General features: G+C 38.9%; 1 protein-coding gene across 2 annotated transcripts in view; it reads left to right on the top strand.

Annotated features, from left to right (window-relative positions):
• Positions 1 to 23,330, top strand: part of LOC129769085 (cilia- and flagella-associated protein 45) — a 78,796-nt gene that overhangs the window by 41,503 nt on the left and 13,963 nt on the right. The window lies entirely within an intron of this gene.

The raw sequence follows: 23,330 nt of genomic DNA, 5'->3' as shown, positions 1-23,330 counted from the left end.
AAAAATACTCTGAAAATAATAAAATATTTTACGACCGTAAAGGGATTTTCAGTTTAATTCTCAATCGGAATTAATCCTAACCGAAAAAAGCAATCTTACGCAACCTTTTTTTATATAAGCAAGCATAGCTGAAATTTCGAAATCATTTTTTTTTGTTTTCTTCTCAATCTCTCTGTATGATTTGGTGGTACACCTTTAATTTTTTCTTAAACAACCGTAATCGAACGCGGTGTCGGTGAGCAGATTCGCAACTCACAGACAAATTGACTCAAATGTTCATAACATGATAGCGATATGTTCAGTATTTGGGTTTTTGTTTGCATTTTACCCTAACCAATCAAGGGTATAAATGTATGTAACTTAAAAAAAATAGAGATAAGTATTATTCAAAATGAACCGCCCTTTGCATCTCAGGTAACAGTAAAATTTTATTGTTTCTAAGCATCGAGAGGTGAAGGTTTTCAAAACAGCTAGATAATCAATTAATTAGTCTTAATATTTGGAATATTTTAAACATATTTAGCAGTGGAAGAGTTTTCCTCAGGTATGAACAAGATTTATCGTGGTACAACTTCTTTGCATTTATACAGTAAGTTACAGCTAATTCGACATTTAGAGGCACCACTCAGCGTCACACTGGAAGCGGTTCTGATCTTAGACAAGACGTGACAACTGGCTTTTTACTTTTCTTTCTGCATTTCGTCGACCAAGTTCTAGATAATAGGGAAGTGAGATTTGAAAGTTGCCAAATTTCATAAAATTTCGGAAGATTATTTTCCCATGAAAAACATGAGTTCTTCGTATCATGTATTTTCTGAGCTGCACCATTTTTTTGTATAAATTTTTTAACCGAATGTCACATATTTCAAACAATAAGTATTTCTCGTTATTTTGGTATGCAAAAAAAAATAAATGTGAAGAGATAAAGAAAACTAGAAAACGTAGATTTGATAGTCGGAGTATGATATGTTGAAATAAATTGATTAAATTCATAGTTCGTTTTACCGTTTATACTTCACGATGAAAATGAAAAGAACGGCACGCCATTAAATTTCGTTTTGCGAGTTAAAGAAAATTATGGGTTTCGTGTAGAATTAATATTTTTCAAATAGAAATTATGAATGAAAATTAATTCTCCGCATCAAATTAGTGTTCAATGTGAATGGAAAACTTTGCTTTCTTCATATGGTAAAAAAATCTCGTACAAAAATTGTATCTGAAGATAATTTTATATTATAATGAGAATATCGGAAAGTGTATAGAAAATAGGTTAAGTTAGAGTAAAAAAGGGGTGCTTCGAGTAAATAAATAACGCCAAGTAAATATTTTCGTTCAGATTTTAGCAATTTAAAAGTGCATTCGGGCCGAGTAGTAAGACTTGTTAAAAATGAATTTCGTATCCAAATGTCGACACCGTATCGTTGTCATCGCGGATACACTTCATTTCGTTTTCACTGTGTAGTGTATACGGGAATAAGGCCTTATAATTGATAATTGATTGATATCGTTCAAATACTATCAGTACTGAAATATTTATAAAATAATACATTCCCAAATTATAACATCAGAGGCGAACCAGCCCAGGAGGCTAAAAGCCTCTCAAATAAAGAATATATAAAAAAATGTTATTTGTTATCCTTATTTTTTTTGCTAACTGCTTTATATTTGGAAAATAATTGAATGCTCTTCTCTGTTAGTCCGCTGCTATTATGCTATGCTAGATGGCAGGAGAATCACAAAAAAATGTAGGATGGAAATTCCGATGCAATGTTTCCCTCTCTTCAGGAACTGAACAGCTGACGTAATAGAAACGAAAATATACAAAGAATCCATAATAGATATTATCGCTAAAGTGATATGTGAATGCAACTATTATTCAATTTTGAATATATTTGGCAATACTGTGAAAATGTTAGAAATCCCACTTTTTGTGTATTTTATCTTTGTCAATTATTTTCCTCATCAACCAATTAGAAGCCGAGTTGCAAGTTGTCCGAGTTTGACAGAAAAAGTGGTCCGGAATCGGCCCCCTATTATCATGTCTCGTCTCAGGTTCTGACCTGTAATTCACATTCGTGATGACAGTGGTACAGTGTCGACTTTCAATGGGGGGCCATAATTTGGGCCCCGAACTCGGGGTTTACAAAAATGTCCAATTGAACGTATCGCATTACATATCTGTCCAATTAGATGTAACTTACTGTAGAACAAAGTTATTCAGTTTCACTTGTAACAAATTTAGACAATTCTAAGATGTAACAAAGATAAGTTATCCCTTGGAATTAGAATTAGCCTGTACTACAAGATGGTTCTAGCCAGAAACGCTTTGGCTAAAAAAAAAGGCGGCCGTACACTGTTTGTCCGGAAGTCAAATATTTGATACTTTTTTTTGAGTTTGGTTTGAGATTTGGACAAACATACGAACACTATTTTATGTTTATGTTTTTTTATTTTATGTTTTATATCAATTATCAACAAATAACTGAATATTTGCTTGTCGTGTTTCGAATATATTTGATCAGTACAAGTTGATCAAATTTTATCTGTCAAAAAGAATTAAATATTTGGCTTCGGCCAAACAGTGTATGAGTACCCTAAGTAATGAGCGAAATTAAAAATCTCATTCCACTCGCTCCATCCTAGTCCTAAATCCTAATATTGTCCAATTAATCTAATGTTAGATTTAGTGATATTGTCGAATTTTAATCTTGGATAGTTAAATTTTATTTACTGAGCTAATACTTTAATAAAAAATGATCAAGCTTACCATGAATAAAATGCCCTGTGATCCCCAAGTAGCTTCAGACGTTTAACATTTCGGTCCAAACATCTGTCGTTAGACAGATGCTTGTGATCGATCGGAGGCGGTTTCTGACAATTTCTTTGCTTTTTATAAATTTATTTTTCAGGATCTCGCGAAACTGTGTCTCGTGCGGCACTTTATATAGTGGGCATACAGTTTTCATTAGTTGACGAAATCCTTTCTTGTCTACTGTACAAAGAGGCATGTTATCCGTACACACCATGTACATGACACAAGTTGTTATTTCTTTTCCTTTGGTACCGCCAGCTAAAATGAAAACAAAACGAAAATAAAAAGAATGCTCGAATATCATTTGACATCATGTCTTTTTATGATGGCGACAGTCGAAAAATTTTAGTTTTCATTACCAAGTGACCAATTTGAACTATGATTATTTTTAGATAACTTTAAATTCTCTCTCATTAAACATTTTTAATCTCAAATTGAAAACCGCTTGTCCATATTTTTACAAAAAAAAATCAAAACATGCTATTGGAAGAACGAAAATTAATATTATTTTAATATAAGGAACAACTCTAAATGCTATACAAAAATGAATTCTAGGCACGATGAAATTCATCATTTGCTAACCCTTCTCTGCATGATTTTGCTTATTGGTGAAATAAATCAGGGTGGTATAGTTCAACTTAAAGTGAACTTGTTCTTTTATATAATTTTTGGGCATTCAATGTTATGATGAAAATTTCCACCATTATGCAAAGAAGAGTTAACAAAAATTTATTTTCGTGGCCGCCATCATGTATATAAAATTGAATCAGGTGGGATTACCTCCGTATGAAAAAGGACGATCGAAAGCCGATGTAATAGTTTGTTGCCGTGGACCCATTTTGGGAGTAGTATCAATTCTAGATTCTTGTGATGCTGTTCTTTTTCGTCCCTGATTTAGAACCGGGGCCGGTCTTTCATTAACAGTGGAGAAGGCCAAATTTTTATGCTTGAATGTCAAATGATTGAGCATGTTGCTCGTGTTGCGGCAAAAACTTAGAATATGCAAACATAATTTACATTGTACTTTGTTCCCCTCAATTTTTTTAAAGAACTCACAAGCCGGACTGATTTTGGATTTTTCTTGATTTTTTGTCGAAGGTGTTTCTGACATCGCGAATTTTTCCCAATTAGGCTTCTTCGGTTCCAATCGATATTCAATCTGAAAAGAATAAACCAATTTCAATCACAGAGTGTCGGCTATCTAGAAAAATCTTGAAAATCAGGGAATATAAATGAATTTAAGCCCTGTCAAAAAAAATCGCCTATTGAATTTTAAATAATGGCAGTAATTGGAAAGTTTGTTATACAAAAATGTTTATTTATCTTGGAATATTATATATATTTTTTATTTTTTATATTTTTTTCTGTGTACATTTACTTTGGTGCATGTTGCCTGCCTTTGTCTGTGCGCGAAGGTAAAGGACAAAAAACGCGAAAGCAAAGCATACTGTTTGGTATGTGCATATGAATTTTTTCCTACAACATATGCAAACAGGTTCATATGAATCATATGAAATCAAAAAAGCATACACAATAAATCAAGCCAGTTTCTTTCAAATATCTAACATGTCATTTACCCAAAAGCTCATACCAGCCATCTCCTGGGATGTTGCAATCAGCGGTGCCTGGAAACAGTCATGTGTCACAAATAATTTCGTACTGTTCAGAAGGACATGATCGTATTGGAAAGATTCACGAGGATCGTTGAGAAGGTCCAACTCGGTCGTGTTGGAATAAGCTACATGATGACGTTGGGCATTGTCCCGTATTATAAATCTGCTCAAAGAACTGTTGAGATTCTTTGCAAGTTTGCTGGTGATAATCAGAAAAAAAAATTAACCAACATCAGATTCCTTCGTCGACGTAGTTCAATGCTTGGCGTTTCATTTTATCAAATGATTAATCCATTAGCAACTTCTAGTTATTTCGATTAAATTTTCTGTTTTTATCCATGAATGATGGTAATGGAACAAAGAACCATTTATCAGAGAATTGCATTTGACAATGAAAAAACTCCGAAAAACTCGCTAATATTTGATGACAAATAAATTGTGATTTCGTTTGGAATGAAAAGGAATGTTAAATACACCAGCTTTACCTTTCCTCTACTCGCGCATAGGTTTGACAGGCAGAGAGTGAATGAGATGGCTGAATTAAATAATTATTAAAACTGAATGAAGTTAAAGAAAAAAAATCTGGAGTTTTGGAGTGAGTATACGAGTTACGATTTTGCGCGGGAATATAGGAGAGTTAAAAATTATGAAATTATCGCCGTTAACATATCATCTGACGAAGTTCGCATTCTCCCTTAGGTATTCCGTCGTTGATTTCTGTTGAAAAGCAGGACTCGAAAAGGTTCTGACTATATTAAGCTCCAGCAGAATACTCATATTTCGAATTAGTTTCGTTGTGTCGAAATATTGAATCACAATGAACAGGTATTGATAAAATTGAATATAAATCGATTTAGATCGGTAAACATAAATGATTCAATCATTCGGAAAACTCTAACGTGTTAGAAGCTTATTCTTAATATGTTCAGTGCATAATTACTGGAGATGAAACGGATATTCAAAACTATCCGGCCGGATACCGGATATTAGGAAAAAAAATCATAAAAATAAGATAAATTATAACACAATTAGCATATAAACATCATTCATACATAATTAAAAATAAGATTTGATTACTTATTTATTAGAAATGTTATTAAAATTAAATTATTATCAACTCATAACAGTATTAATTTATAAACAATACTCAAAATTAACCACTGGATAATTATGATGCATGAATAACAAATTTTCAGCAATTGCTAACAACCATTTACGCTTTGCTTTGCACACCAGAGTAGCTACAGAGAATAATCAGTTTTTTTTTCCTAAATCCCGGTTAAAAAGAAAAATATAATGCAGTAGAAACCCGATTATCCGCGGAATAGGCTCTATAGAATTACGGGCTCACTTCAGCGGATAATCGGGGTTCTATTGTACTACTAACCAGCGACTAACGGTACTCCCCCGGGAAGGCATTGATGCTTCAACTCTATCGCCTTTGTCGAAGTGACCTTATACCGTGGTTCCGAATGGTCGAAACACATTTACCAGCAAAATTATCGTCAGAGAACCTTTTTATAACCTATTCTAAATTACCTGAAAAAAACGCGCTCAAAATGGCCGTGAAGAAAAGGCAACGCTGTCCTTTTTTCTCTGGAACAGGATTTCAATCTCCCTGGATATCTGAACCTGCGAATAAAATAAAATTCAACACTTTTTCAAATAAAATATAAGATATTTACAATACCTGCAGTATTTGTTAAATTTTCTCCGCAAAAATATTTCTTTCACTTTCGCTTCCAATTCGCTTTTTGCGCCATAAGTCGCGATTACAGTCTGAACCCTAGCACTGTTGAAACAAAATGACTAATGACAAAGCCCACTGACAAGACATGCAGATCAAGGTGTTTACGAAGTGGGGTGAGCCACTACATGGTAAATCAAATATAATCAAAATAACTTATAAAAAAATAAAACAGCAGCGGTCGTATTTTTTTTTCTTCTGGGTTTGGATCGATTAATCGACGCAAATTATTCGTTCGCTTCGATTATTGGTTGCGCAGTATTCGTTCGATTAATAATCGATTTCTGTAGGAAGTATTCGATTAATCGATTAATCGAACGATTATCGGGGATCACTAATTGGCCCTCAAATCAGTCTGCAGTCTGCAAGGGCTCTTACGCAAACCAATGCACAATGGTCCAGGGAACGAATTTAAGTGGAAATTTGCATCTAGAACTTGACAATTATTCTCTAGACAAAAATCGTCTTCAAAAAAACTGGGTGGGTTATATCTATGATATAACCGCAAGGTTGATATGGGACTACCTTAGCGTAGCAATCATTTGTTTGTATTGATTAAATTTTTGATTGAATGAAACAATTCCCGAATTCAATCGAATTCAATATATTTGCTTTGTGAGTAAAAAGATTGTATAATTCCATATAAGGTCAATTCATGCATTATGATAGATTATGTTCTTCGTTACAAGTAAATTTAATGACAGTCTTTTTACGTTTGGTATGATGCCTAGGACAAAATATGTGAACGGAAGAATTATCAAACGGTTATTTTATTTTACGTTCCCTTCTGAAGTTTGCATCTCTCAAGTGTACGTATTTCTCCAACCGCGAACCGCTTGATTTGATGAACAGGCACTCAGTTTCAATTTTGACATGTACGTCGAACGCATATTTTTTTAATCAATAGGCATCATCGCAGCAATTGGTTATCAACATCTTGCCTAATCATCAAATGGTATGCGTAGGAATTCAGTGAGCAAAAGATGTGAAGGCATATTCTTCAATGCAATCTTGAATAACCGAGCCAAAGCGTGGTGTTCGTACCCGCTTCTGTAATCCGTATTAGGAAAAAACTTTTCGTAGTGCAAAAAAAACATGCGAGTGCAGAAGTACCCCCGGAAGACCGTTTTAAGTAAACATATTCTAGTTTACACAAAGGCAAGCGAGTACAATAGTACTCACAGTTTGCATTCATTTGCTGAGCCGATTTCCCCGACATTTTGGTTTTGAAGTCTGTGTTAGACAAACACATTTCATTCGGAACAAAAATGCCCCCGACTTGCATGAATTTGCAATGTCAATTTCTTCAGACACCTTGTTTCTAAAGTCTGTGTTGGAGAAACACATTTCAGTCGGAACAAAAACACCCCCGACTCGCATGTATTTGCATTGCCAATTTCCCTGAGCTCCATGTATTAGAAGTCTGTGTTAGGGAAACACATTTCAGTCGGAACAAAAATACCCTCGACTTTCATGTATTTGCAATGCCGATCTCTCCAACGCAGCTTAGTTTTGAAGTCTGTGTTAGGGAACACATTTCGGTGAGAACAAAGATCCCACGCTTTCATGTACTTGCAATGCCGATTTCCACAAGGCTGCTTGGTTTTGATGGCTGTGTTAGGGAAACCGTAGATCGGGCCAATCAAAATGAGGCAGTTAGGGCGTTTAGATAACGCTTAACATTTTACAGTTATTCAATTGTTTATCTAATGAAAAATAACATTTTTTAATTGCGATAGAAGCGTAGAAATATTCCCAATCAATTGATGCAAACATCTTTCCGATCCAGTAAGAAATGTTCGAGTTATAAGCATTCGGAATCTTTCATTTTTTCCTGCATGTTCTGTGTTTGGGTTTTCATTTTACCCCGCATATACTCCGGTTAGACGTAGTCCTACGTCAAAAATGACCTGACTAGAAAATGAATTGACTAGCGCTGACTAGCGAGGATGACTGGTGAACTAGTCCAGTCAGTGGTTATAATTACTGACTCGACTAATGAATACAAATCTGCTTCTTCATTCAACTGACTTCAATCCACATTTCCACATTTTTTGTACCCGCATACGCACGTCCATATAAAGAGGAACGAAAACTTGATTATTGATGCAAAAAATAGTTACCCCATCAATGGACGGTTTTTTTTTATCCATCGTGAACTCAAACCAACGAACTTAGACATTTCTTGCTTTCAAAATGGAAGTGGATGTTACTAAACACCACAGTCCCCCTGCCCCTCCCATTCCTAATAATGAATCAACTATCCCGGAGCCGGAGAACCCCGATCCATCATCAAAAACAGCTCCTCGGATTAAGTCTTATCCTGAAGATTCCGATGGACCTTACAATGTTTATTTTCGCCCCCGTCAGAAAGCTTTGAGAATTTTGACAATAGCCAGAGAACTCAAAAAAAATTTCAGCACGGTCGATTCGATAAAACTAATTAGACAGAACAAGCTTCGCGTGGTTGTCAAAGACCGCAAGCAAGCCACTGAGATAACGCAATGCAAACTTTTTACGGAGGAATATTTTGTTTATATTCCTTCAAAAGACGTTGAAATTGATGGTGTCATCACCGACCCTAGTCTAACGTGTGATGAAATATTACACGAAGGAAAAGGTCGATTCAAGAATGCCAATATTGATCATCTGAAGATACTTGCTTGCAAGAAATTGCATTCGGTATCTCATTCCGAAAAAGGGAAAGAGTACTTCGAATCAGGTTCGTTTCGAGTAACCTTTCCCGGAAAAGCTCTTCCACAATTTGTGGAATTGAAAAGGTTTTGCTTCCGGTGCGCCTTTACGTACCTAAAGTGATGAGCTGTATGAAATGCAAGCAATTGGGGCATACAGACTCCCACTGCAGCAACAAGATACGTTGTGCAAAATGTGGGGGGATGCATGAGGATAAATCATGCTCTGAAGATGCCGAGCATTTTCTGCAAAGGAGAAGTTCACGATCTTTCTGCGTGTCCAGCGTTTAAATCGCGGGAGGAAAAAGTTAAGGGTGCTCAAAAGGGTTGTGGCAAAAGAGACCCCTAATCCTGGAGCACAAGAGAACCCTTATGCAATTCTGCCAACCGATGATTGTGAAAATTTTACTTCCATTGAAGAAGTATTCATGTCAATACCAGGAGGCTCAAGAAAAAGAAAAATTTCTGCTCCTCTTACTCCTCCGACTCCTCGTAAGAAGCAAGAAAACTTTAAACCAACTGAGAAATCCTCTGAAAGAGATAAAACTCCAAAACAAACACCTCCAAAGCAAACACCTCCTGGTTTTACTTCCCCGAGAACACAAAAAGACGTGAACACTCCGTCCGTGTCTTCCAAAGCTGGGTTATTTTCCCTTCCAAGTATTGCGAGTTACATTCTAGATGCTTTAAACATTCCCGAGCCCCTCAAAAGTATTATCATTAGTTTGGTTCCTGCATTATTTGCATTCTTGACAGAAAAATGGCCCCTCCTTGCAACCATTTTCTCTCTCGATGCCTAATTGTTCTATTAGCGATATAGATACAATTAAAGTTATTCAATGGAACTGCAGAAGTATTAAACCCAAAATCGAATCGTTAAAATTTTTAGTCAAAAATATAAATTCTGACGTATTTGCTCTTTGTGAAACATGGCTTACCCCTGATGAGGACTTGAATTTACATGATTTTAACATTATCCGTTTAGACCGAAGAGACTCACACGGTGGCGTTCTTTTGGGGATCAAAAAATGCCATTCCTTCTATAAAATCCCATTACCATCGCTTCTAGGAATCGAGGTAGTTGCTTGTCAAACCACGATAAGGGGGAAATACCTATGCATTGCTTCTGTATATGTTCCTCCCAGAGTTGGAATTTCACGCAACCAACTCGATGGAATTATCGAGATTTTACCTGAACCCAAGTTAATATTGGGTGATTTCAATTCAAATGGTGTGGCCTGGGGGGCACTATATGATGATAACCGTTCCTCAATCATCTACGATCTATGCGATAATTTCAATTTATCAATTTTGAACACTGGCGAAGCTACAAGATTACCCAAGCCCCCTGCAAGAGAAAGTACACTAGACTTGTCACTCTGTTCATCTACTTTATCGTTAGATTGTATGTGGGAAGTAATCCAAGATCCTCACGGTAGCGATCACTTACTAATCCTTGTTTCTATTGCCAATGAGATGTGTCCACAGAAATTTGTAGAAGTTGTATACGATCTTACCCATAATATTGACTGGGAGAAATTTGCTAGTATTATATCAGAGAGCATCAATTCGACTCCTGAACTTCCACCTCTAGAAGAATATGATTTCATTGCTAGTTTGATTTACCACACTGCCATTCAAGCTCAAACGAAACGTTTCCCTGGTGCAAAACTTCTCCGACGCCCTAGGGCTCCTTGGTTGGACAAAGAATGCTTATTTCAATAAATCCTCTGCTTTCAAAATTTTTCGCAAAAATGGCTCAATGGAAAATTTTGATAAGTATGAACTTTTGGAGACCACATTCAAAAATCTTATTGGAGCGAAAAAACGTCAATGTCAATGGTTTGTCAAGGGAAACATCTATGACAACCCTGTGGAACACAGCCAGGTGTTTGCGAAACAAAAACCATACAAACGAAAACAAAGAGTATTCAGACCGATGGATTCTTGATTTTGCCAAAAAAGTATGTCCAGATTTTGTCCCTGCAGAAGACATATCTCGTAATACATCGTCTTCCAATAGTAATAACGAGACATTGTTTTCTATGACTGAATCTCACTTGCACTTCTTTCGTGCAATAATGCAGCTCCTGGTTCCGATGGAATCAAATTTAATCTTTTGAAGAACCTTCCAAACGTCGCTAAGAAACGTTTATTAAGGTTATTTAATAAGTTTATTGAGCAAAATATTGTCCCTATCGAGTGGAAACAAGTGAGAGTAATAGCCATTCAAAAACCGAATAAGCCAGCTTACCACCATAACTCATACAGACCAATAGCCATGCTATCTTGCATCCGTAAGTAATTGGAAAAAATGATACTCCGACGTTTAGACGAATGGGTTGAAGAGAATAACTTTTTATCAGATACGCAGTTCGGTTTCCGCAAGGGCAAAGTGAAAAATGATTGTCTCGCGTTACTTGCTTCCGAAATTCAGACGACCTTTGGTAATAAAAAACAGATGGCTTCTGTTTTCTTAGACATTAAAGCGGCGTTTGACTCAGTATCAATAAGAATTTTATCCGATAAACTTCACAACCATGGATTTTCACCAATTTTAAACAACTTTTTGTTTAATCTGTTATCCGAAAAGCACATGCACTTTTCTCGTGGAAATTGTGCCGTTTCTAGGACTAGCTACATAGGTCTCCCTCAAGGTTCTTGCTTAAGTCCTCTTCTGTATAATTTCTATATTAATGATATAGATGATCATCTTGCAGATGGATGTACTTTGAGGCAACTGGCAGATGATAGTGTTGTATCCATATCAGGTACTAGAACTATTGATTTGCAAAGACCGCTGCATATTTCCTCAAATAATTTATCTACATGGGCTGTGAATCTAGGTATTAAATTCTCAACTGAGAAAACAGAAATGGTTATATTTTCTAGAAAGCACCAACCTCCCGAACTTCTGCTTAAATTGTTCAACAAAACCATCGTTCAATCCACAAGCTTCAAATATCTTGGAGTTTGGTTTGATGCTAAAAGTATATGGGGAAAACATATTGAGTATCTGAATAAAAAATGTCAACAGAAACAATTTTCTCCGGACAGTTACTGGAGCATGGTGGGGTGCTCATCCAGAAGACCTAAAACGGCTGTACAAAACTACAATACTGTCACTCATGGAATATGGTTCGTTTTGTTTCCGTTCGGCTGCTAAAACCCACATCATTAAACTGGAGAGGATACAGTATCGTTGCTTGCGTTTAGCCTTAGGGTGCATGATGGGGCTTACCCGTTCCTGATCGAAGGGTTTTACACCGTCAGTATGCGACGGCCCAAAAGATTCTTGTTGTGGTGAATCACACCGTCGAGAATGGATTTGATGGCTGCGTATTGGATGGTTTTCTAGAAAACTTGAGAGATGTCGTCACAAAACGAAGAATTTCCAAATTTTCGATTTTCTTCTGGCTTCTTCACGAGAAAAGAAAAGACGTCTGACTTCTGTCGGTTTCCAAGCGAATATATATTTCTCATAGCCTCCTTGCAGTTACAATATTTAAAAAAATGGAAAAAATTATGACATACTTCAACATTCCGGCCACCTTGAACTGGTTTAGCTAGTTCAATTCTATTACTTAACAATGTTGTCGTTGTTTTTAAACTAAATATCTAAAGATTCGAGACTAGTCTCAGTTGTTGTGAAGACGCAACAGAAGCACGTGATTTGCCGGCCACGATCGGTTTGTTATGGTTCGCCGGGCATTGAACTCGATGTAGATTGTTATAAGTAGCCCAGGGTATCGTCATCTGCTTGGTTCCCACGAAGGCATCGAGCAAATTTTGGCGTGCTCTACCAGGTCTCATTTTTCAGGATCCGGATGATGATTTTCTGCTGTTGGTAATAGCGCAATCTTCGCCACAGGTCTGACGATTGCTTCGGATGATGCAGTCTTCAGGGTGACGACACGTACCACTCCGTCTTTGCCCGGATGAACCTTAGTGATCCTTCCGAGCGTCCATTGTATTGGTGGTAGATTGTCGTCTTTGATTACCACGACGGCACCTGGTTTGATGGTTACTGGTGGCTTGGACCTTGTAACGCGTGACTGGAGTTTCTGGAGGTATTCTGGTGCCCATCTGGACCAGATTCGTTGGAATCGCTTCTGAGCGAGCTCAAAGTGCGTCAGACGATTATCCGGAATGTCGCACAAGTTGTTTTCCGGAACGGCTTGGAAACTGGCTCCAATCAGGAAATGTCCTGGAGTTAAGACTTCCAGGTCTGAAGGATCGGTTGGAATTGGAACCAGGGGCCTCGAATTCAGGCACATTTCAATTTGGGCCAATAAAGTGCACATGTCCTCGTAGCCAACGTTTACATTGCCGATTTCACGTAACAGGTGATGCTTAGCTGATTTAACGGCTGCTTCCCACAGCCCTCCAAAGTGTGGTGCTCGCGGAGGGTTGAAACGCCAGATAATCTCGTTCTCTGCACACCAGTCGAGGATCTGCTTTCGTTCGGTTTGGTTGGATTTTAACATGGCGTAGAGTCTGTGCAGTTCGTTTTGCTGCGCCCTTGAAGGCGGTGCCGTTGTCGCTGTGGATTTCCTTCATCTTTCCACGGCGGGCGACGAAACGGCGGAGAGCGGCCATAAAAGCCGGTGTTGACATATTAGATACAAGCTCGATATGGACGGCACGTGTAGCGAAGCATACAAATATTGCGATGTACGCTTTAGTAGGAGTCCGGTTACGCACCGGAGATTTGATATATACGGGACCGCAGTAATCAATACCGCATACGGCGAATGGTCTGGTCGGAGTCACTCTTGTTGTAGGCAGGTCGGCGATACTCTGCTGCACCAGGGTGGGTTTGTGGCGGAAGCACGTGTGACATTGGTGGTACGTGCGGCGAACTAAGTTACGGCCACCGATGATCCAGAATTTCTGGCGAATCGAAGAAAGCATCAACTGGGGACCGGCATGGAGCAGCATATGGTGGTAGTACTTGGCTAGCAGGACGGATAACCGGTGCTTCGACGAGAGGACAATTGGGAACTTTACATCTTCGGACACGGGGGCGTTGCCGAGTCTTCCACCAACTCGGATGACACCTTCCTTGCTGACTTTCGGTTGCAACCACTTCAATGCTGACGATGTAGGAATACGTTCCCCGGATATAAGATTGGACATTTCTTCTGGAAATGATTCGCGTTGGGCTAGCCGAGAAAGGGCGATGTCTGCATCACGGAGGTCGTCAGTTGTTAAGGTCTCAAAAGGTTCGATGGTGGTCTTCTTGACGGCGGCTTTCAGGGCACGGAAATATCGCATCCAGTATGCAATAGATCGACGAAGTTTGCTGAAGCAGGAGTATCGGCTGAATAATTTATCGGAAAAGTTGGACTTGAGTGTGGCTATCATGGTTACGTTGGTTTTGGCCTCCGACATCCAATGTGGGTCAAGGGATGGCATTTCGTTAACAGGCCAATCGGATGGTGGCAGGGATAACCAGTTCGGACCGTTCCACCAAATGGGAAGTTGTTTGAGATCGATTGGATTGACGCCATGAGAGAGGGGATCAGCTGGATTGGATGTTCCGGAAACATGGTTCCAGTGGCAGGATTCTGTAGCTTCTTGAATCAGAGCTACCCGATTAGCTACGAAAGTTTTCCATCGGGACGGCGAAGACTCCAACCAATGTAATACAGTTGACGAATCTGTCCAACAGAAGAATTCAGCAGGTTTCGGAATGGAATGGGCCACCTTTTTATAGAGATTGGATGCGAGTACAGCCCCACATAACTCCAGACGTGCGATGGTTTGTTGTTTGGCCAGCGGTGCAACTTTGGACTTGGAAGTCAGCAATTGGACACGAACAACCCCAGCGGATTCTGAGCGGACATAACAACATGCTCCGTAAGCCTTCTGTGAGGCATCGGAAAAGAAATGGAGTTGGAATGAGGTTGCGTTTGCTACGGTTACACAGCGTGGAATTCGAAGAGATGCGATAGTATCTAACGTTTCGTGGAACTCCTTCCACTTGGATTGCAAACGTGGAGGAAGAGGACGATCCCACTCATATGAATCTCCAGCTTCGGTTTTCAATGCCCATAGACACTGCATGAAGAGTTTGGCGATGACTATGATTGGTCCCACCAGGCCAAGTGGGTCAAAAATCTGCGCCACGTACGACATAATCTTCCGCTTAGTTAAAACAGATGCTGGCAGTGGAAGTTGAACCTTGAAACTCATCATGTCGATTCTCGGTTCCCAGATGAGTCCGAGTGTGGAAACGGATTGATCGTCCTGGAGATCATGGTACGGTGCAAAGGCTAGGTCTTCTTCGGGAATATCCACTAGGACTTCTGGTGAGTTTGAAGCCCACTTCTTCAACGGGAAACCTGCTGCTGAAAGCATGGCAGTCATTTCTTGGCGTATTTGGATAGCGGATTCAACGGTGTCGGCACCAGACAGGAAATCATCCACGTAGAAATCCTTCTGGGCTACCGCGGCTGCGGCTGGATAGATATCACTTGTGTCCTGCGCGATTTTCTGAAGGGTGCGTGTAGCTAAGAATGGTGATGACGCGAAACCGTACGTTACAGTGTTCAGTTCGTACGTAGCAATTGGCTGGTTTGGACTAGGACGCCAGAGGATGAGCTGATATCGACGAAACGGCTGACGCAATAGGATCTGTCGATACATTTTTTCGACGTCGGCGACGAATGCAATTTGGTGGATGCGGAATCGGATGTGGATCGATAGCAGATCATCTTGAACGACGGGTCCAACTAGTTGCAGGTCATTCACAGAGAATCCAGAAGACGTCTTGCAGGATGCATCGAACACAACTCGAACCTTCGTAGTGGTGCTGGATTCCTTGAACACCGGGTGGTGTGGGAGAAAACAGTGTGGCTTGGTTTCGTCTACTGGATCCACGAGCTTCTTCATGTGGTTTAGGCGTTCGTATTCCTCCATGAAGCGGCAGTAGGCAGCTTTGGTGGTTGGATCTCGCTCAAGTCGTTTTTCAAGGTTCAAGAAGCGACGCTCGGCGATTGAACGTGATTCGCCGAGGGTGACGAGCGGATCGCGGGTGATTGGCAAGGACACAACGTAACGACCCGACGAATCGCGAGTGGTGGTAGTGGCATACTGATCTTCACAGAAATTTTCTTCAGCGGATAACATGGAGCAGGGTTCAACAGCTTCTAGCTCCCAGAACTTCTGGAGGGCTTGTTCCAGGTTTCGGTCTACAGTGGTGAGGTGACAAACACGTGGAACATCGGGTGATGTGATGACTACTTTCCCAGAAACAGTCCATCCGAACGAGGTTTCGACGAATACAGGTTTTCCTTCGCCGCAGGAAATCTTACAACCGGTGTGTAGGTCATAATATACTTCTCCACCGACAATCATGTCAACGTCGGCTGGAATGTGGAATCGTGGGTCGGCTAACGGAACATCAGGGAACTGCCACGAGGAAATATCAATCGGCGTAGTTGGCAGGAATACTGTGGGTTTCTTCAAAATCAGAAAATCGAGAGTTGCACTATACGAAAGCAACTTGGATTTAATCGTAGCAGTCAACTTGCGCTTGATCTGCTTCGATGCTTCACCGATTCCAGACACGGCGATGTCAACTTTCGTGCGGCGGAGGTTGAGTACATTGGATAATTTCTTCGTAATAAAACTGCACATTGATCCCTAATCTAGGAGCGCGCGAGCAGGATGCTCTTTGCCATTCTGGTCTACGACAAGGAGGTTAACCGTTTCCAATAGGACAGTGGACTGATACGACTGTGCCGACAAACTCACTTGGGGATTCGGATTCGCTGATCCAGGGGATTCGACAACAGTCAACGTGGGTGGATTCGGTTGCTGGGATGACTGACCAGACATGACAACTGGAGTGGATTGTACCTTCGGGACTGCAGATTCGTGCAGCAGCGTGTGGTGTCTCTGGTGACAATTTCGGCAATCATACTTGGACGTACAATTCCTACTTTGGTGTCCAGAACGGAAACAATTCCAGCATAGGCGTTTTTGGGATACCAGTTCTCTGCGTTGACAAACGGACATCTTGGAAAATGCTGGACATTGGAATAACAAATGGTTTTCTGGACAAGCAATACAATGCGGAATGAAACTCTTAGTTTCGGTCGTGGCGGAATTGGATACCATCTTGAATGGCTTCTTCTGGTTTGGTGTGGAACCGGCCACCTTGACTTGGCCGACTTGATTGGAGCGTTGCTGCAGATCGGTGACGACGGACTTCAACATTCGGACCCGCTGGTACAAGAAATCAACCAACTCCTCGTAAGTGATGTCATCAGCGCTACTAGTCTTCTCCTCCCAGGCTCGGAGGGTTGTTGAATCCAGCTTGTAGCTTAGCAGGTTGATTAACGGTGTGTCCCAGTGGATGACTGGTTCGTTCAGCTTCGCTAAACCCTTGACATGCCGTTGGTAGTCATCAACCAGGTCATGCAGCTCTTGGGGTGACTCTTTGTTGAGTGGCGGGAGGTCATACAAAGCTCGGAATAGCTGAAGCTTCAAATAACGTTTATTGTCGTAACGCTTCAATAAAGCGTCCCAAGTTAATGCGTAATTATCCGCACTTATATCGGTTGACTCGAATGGCTTATGAGCTTCTCCTTCCAGTGATTGTAAGAGGTACTGCATCTTCGCTACTGTCGGAATATCCGCATTGGAATGGACCATGGATGTAAACGTATCACGGAAGGAAAGCCATCTAGACAAATCTCCGTCAAACTTTGGAAGGTCAATCTTGGGTAATCGCAGGTGGAAATTCGCTGGAGGATGATTGGCTGTAAAAGACGTGTTCAATGCTGGTTGGTTGTGATCTATGGAACGTTTCATCAATAAAAAACCTTTAGCCGAACAGTATCGCGCCTCGAACGTTGCTCGCTCTTGCATATGCTCCTCAAACTTCTCAGGATCATCATACTTTTCGATCTCCGTTTGCAGGTCAAGGAATTCGTTGTAGACTCTGTCCAACGCTTCAACACGAATCGGAATCTGGAAAACGTCATTCTGGTTGTCAAAATTATTGATGATCACTTCAACGGAATCACGAACGACGAATAGTGCTTTGCGCTTCATAAAGCATTCGACCAACTTCTTCTCTGGTCTGGACATCTTGGTTCACTACACTATCACCACTTCACTACCACCACAGATCGAATATACGGAATCAAAATTCGGAAGATTGGAACGTAAATTGTGCGTTGTAATGTCTTTTACACAACGCGGATATCGAAAAATGGTAAAAATCGAACGAATGTATCCTTTCCGTCACGGTTTACCACTTTTTAGGCGAACGAATAACTCGAGGATGGTGCGCAAAAACGAACGTTAAAAATCCTTCCCGACCCGGGCATACCACCCACGCGAGTCTACTTGCCACCCAACACCACCAAATGAACTTGCAAACAAAATGGTGTACTCACCACACCTGCCCTTCTGGTCGGGGGAACCTTCGATCCGGTTCGAAGGACCAAATGATGGGGCTTACCCGTTCCTGATCGAAGGGTTTTACACCGTCAGTATGCGACGGCCCAAAAGATTCTTGTTGTGGTGGATCACACCGTCGAGAATGGATTTGATGGCTGCGTATTGGATGGTTTTCCAGAAAACTTGAGAGATGTCGTCACAAAACGAAGAATTTCCAAATTTTCGATTTTCTTCTGGCTTTTTCACGAGAAAAGAAAAGACGTCTGACTTCTGTCGGTTTCCAAGCGAATATATATTTCTCATAGCCTCCTTGCAGTTACAATATTTAAAAAAATGGAAAAAATTATGACATACTTCAACAGTGCATGCAATCAACACACAACATGAACCTTGAAGTCTTGGCAGGTGTTTTACCATTGCAGGTTCGGCCTATCGCTTTTTAATCCGAAGTGAAATCATGAACCCATTAGTAATTGAGAATTGTAAGAAGCTTCTCGAGTTGAACCAACGGTCTAGATCCCTGGATCTGTACTCTCATTACATTTCTCAAGAAATAAAACCTTCAGCAGTCAATAATGTTAGCTTTCCGAACTTTTGCAGATCTTCCGTTGATTTCGATCTTTCTATGAAGGACGAAACTCGAGACATTTCAGATCATCTTCGATCATCGTTAATCCCTAATATTTTCGCTTCAAAATACAACCATATCAATTCTTCAAGAATGTTTTTCACTGATGGTTCAAGAATCAACGGATCCACTGGTTTTGGTATCTTTAATGAACATTACACTAGCTTTCATAAACTTGAAGACCCTTGTTCAGTGTATGTTGCCGAACTGGCTGCAATATATCATGCAATTAAGACCATTGAGTCCTTACCACCTGATCACTATTTTATTTTCTCGGATAGTCTTAGCAGTATACAAGCCATTCAATCCTTGAAACAACAGACGAAAGCATCATATTTTCTTATCGAAATTAGGAATGCATTGAATTCTCTTGTTGATAAAAGTATTCGAATCACTTTCATTTGGATTCCTTCCCATTGCTCTATTCCTGGTAATGAGGAAGCGGATACACTCGCAAAGATGGGTAGTATGCAGGGCACAGTTTTTGAAAGACAAATAGCGTATCGGGAATTCTTCTCCATTTCCCGACAGCAGTCACTCAATGGAACAGAGGTGACCTTGGGAGATGGCTATACTCTATTATCCCCAAAGTTTCAACGAAGGCCTGGTTTAAAGGGTTAGATCTTGACAGAAATTTTATTAGAACTATGTCTAGATTGATGTCCAATCATTCCGCGCTAAATGCGCATCTCTTCCGCATAGGTTTTGCTACTAACAATTTATGCAATTGTGGTCAAGGAAATCATGACATCGAGCACGTTGTTTGGTCATGTAATGAATTTTGCAATGAAAGAATTAAACGGGTTGCCGATTTAGAGGCTCAAGGAGTACACTCATGCATTACAGTTCGCAATATCTTAGCTACTCGCGACCCTAATTTTATGTTTATGCGTGAAGAGCCAGAAGTCATTTACCGACTGACTATGGATATAGTCAATCGGTTAGTCAGCCGACTATCCTCAGTTGCCGCGCCCTGGCATCAGGGGAATTATCTGAAATAATTGCTTTGATTAAATAAAAGTTGCTGTCGAGAAAACAATTATAAGTAGAACAGAAGCTAAAAGTACAACTCGACGAATGTTCACGGTTATGTGTATCAATGAGGATGTGTTTGCAGGATTTGTCTAATAAAGAAGTATTTTTATCAATGAAGGGACAAACGACATGTCGAAATATATATACGACTCGTTCAAGTCCTTCATCGCTAAAACATGATTTCCAATAAAAAATATTGGTATCGATTACGACTAATGGAAATCATAATGCATTTATGAATCATTGCAAAATTGATGGTAATATTCCATGTTTTATTAATTGCCATTGTATTCATCAGCAAATACTGTGCGCAAAAATATTGAAATCCGATGATGTGAGGAATTTGAGACTCAAAATAGTCAGTTAAATACGTATAGAAATCAGTTTGTAGAAATGTAAATTCAGGGCAATAGAATTGAGAATTAAATATTTTTATTATTATTACACCCCGAGGTGCCATGTTTATTTTTTAAAGAATTAATGGCAACTACCAAGAAATCATATCCTCCATAAATAATGCATGATATCGTTTTTCGTTGTGTCATCTAAGCGAAGCAAAATGAATTAAATTCGAAACATCAAGGAAAAAACTGAAAACACTATTGGAAGCATAATTTAGAAGACGAAACTTGAAGCAATTCGAAAGTATTGCGACTAAATCAGCAGATTAATACACATGAATACGATCGTTATTCAGATCAAATTTCTTCATTACGAAATGAGTTCGACAGAAGATTTAAAGCTATTAAAAAAAAGACGACATAATATAATTCATGTCATTTCCATTCAATGATGCAATCAACATAGAAGAAATATCAATGAAATTAAAAAGAATTAATTGAAAATGGAATCCTCAATTTTAATAGCGATATATTTTTAAAATCTCTGATTTTGAAAGTAGTCCAATATCAAAAATATATTTACTGTACTTGTTGCAATTTAGTTTGCGAGGAAATGTGTTGCATTTTCGGTAACTTTTTTCGGATATACTTATACCCGAAAACAATTTTTTCCACTATGAATACAATCGAAACAAAACATCGCTCTCCTTTGACAGATTACTATTTGGCAACCTGTTTGCAAATGAATTTGGAAAAAATCGCAATCGTGGATCATTTTGCTTTTAGCTAAAACACGCAAGGCAAATATTTGACTAAAGAATAAACGAAGCTGGGATATTTCTAGAATTTTAAATACGAATAAACTGCTGACATAAGTGAGTAGTTTTACAAAATATTACAATCTCAAAACTAGTGAAAATAGACGAGAAAAGTGGTACTTTTTGGGGCGCCATTTTCATACTTTGCCGAGGTCGCCGTCTACCCTCACTACGCGCTAATGCAATTTAGATAGAAAGCGCTCGAAGATCTTTAAGATCGTTATATAACAAAGTTTTTTTCTATTTTTTAATACAACCTGATTTAGCCCTTTTTTTCTAAGTGCATTAGGGTAGCTATGAAAAAAAATTTTTTGCTTTAACTTTTATATTCTACATGCTAACTGTATTCCGACGACTTTTAGAACTTATCAAAACAAACATATTGCAATGCAGAACTTGTCAATATCTTAATCATTTTCAAAGTTATTGATTTTTTTTTCATCCAAAAACTCATGATTTCAGTATATTCAAACACAAAAATAACATTTTTTTTAAATTTCACATTAAGTAGAGTCAAGTATGCCCTTCCAAATGCAGCCAGTACACATTTTTTATGTTTGCCCCAGAAAGAACAACAAGTAAATGAAGAGGGCGTATTATTGGGGAACAAATATCAATAACTGAAGTTGGCCGTACACTGTTTGTCCGGAGGTAGAATATTTAATATTTTCTGGCAGATAAAGTTTGGTTTGAGATTTATACTAACACTATATTGTTTTCCATTCTTAGATTGTCATCATTGGCAAATAATGTCAAAAAACGAACATGGAAAAATAAATTTACTGAAATATTTAAGGTAACCTAACCATATACCGACAGGTTTGACCGAAACGATATTTAGGCATCCAATAACTGAATATTTGCTTGTCGTGTTTTGTGTCGAATATAGTTGACCAGTATACGTTGATCAAATTTTATCTGTCAAAAAGAGTCAAATATTTGGCTTCGATCAAACAGAGTATGAGTACCCTGAGTAGGATTGAGATATTGACAAATTCTGCATTGAAAAGTGTTTGTCTTGGTGAGTTCTGAAAGTCTCCTGTAGACAGTTTGCATGTAAAAATTTAAATATAAAAGGAAAAAAATGGACCAAATATTGATCAATGAATTTCTATAGTGCGACTTGCATCCATGGAAGTTATTGATTATAAATCAATTTTATTGTGATAATGTGGAAAGAAGAATCTAATACATTCAAAAATCGAATTGCTCTTGTGAATCCATTTTGAAACCATTTTGAATAATGAGATACTATTCAACGGTTAATAAAGTTTGAGTGTTCGGAATTTGAAACAGAACGGTATGGGCTTCTCGGAAATGTGAAATTTCCTCAGATATAATTTTTCGAGGCTGATATAACTTTTATATACGGAATGACATAACATCTCTGATCGGCAACGTCGAAAATATAACATCCGCAATGTAACAAAGTTTCACAATACACTTTGACGGTCATGGTGTTTTGGCCAAAAAGTTCGTAAAAACCTGGAGAGTCCAATGGTTGATTCTTATACTAGATGGTGCCAGGAACCCATCTAGCATAAAATTTCATCCTCATCTGCCATATAAGGGTAAACACTACCCGTGTGTAGTACGCACACGCGGCACTAACTCAAGGTAAACGAGTAAAATATTGATAAAAATAATTATAAAACAATTTATTTTTTCGAAACTACATTTTTTATAACATTATTTCAAAATTCGTAAAATGTCTTCTATTAAAACAATCCAGACTTAAAAAAAGTCACAGGAGGGTTGTGTCCGAGACACGACCGCATAGTTGACGTAGGATTCCGTTAGGCTATCTGTTGATTTTGGATATGTTTTAAGAATTACTCCTTGATAATGATTTGGTGGCCCTTAAATGGGCCGTTTTATTGAAGTGGGTATTTCCGTTAGGATAGGGGTTGAGATTTTTCAATTGTTCGATAGTTAGTTTCATGACATATATTATTTTATTCAATAAAAAAATTGTTATGAAGTACCGAAATCGATTGACGCAAAAATGTCATCAATCCATCATGAAATGACTGAGCAATAAGCGTTTGAAATTGGACAATTTTCACGATGTGCCCAATTTTCGATTTTCATTTTGTACCCCAATATGTTCCCGAATGACGTAATCCTACGTCAAAACTTTTCGGAGCATTTCAGGCAGCGATAAATTGTAATTGGTAGAATAATACAAGCAATGATGCCAAATTATGGGATCGCAATGAGGCCAGT

Source organism: Toxorhynchites rutilus, chromosome 2 (assembly GCF_029784135.1).
Source record: "Toxorhynchites rutilus septentrionalis strain SRP chromosome 2, ASM2978413v1, whole genome shotgun sequence".
Taxonomy (NCBI): domain Eukaryota; kingdom Metazoa; phylum Arthropoda; class Insecta; order Diptera; family Culicidae; genus Toxorhynchites; species Toxorhynchites rutilus.
This window is presented reverse-complemented; position numbering and strand designations above follow the sequence as displayed.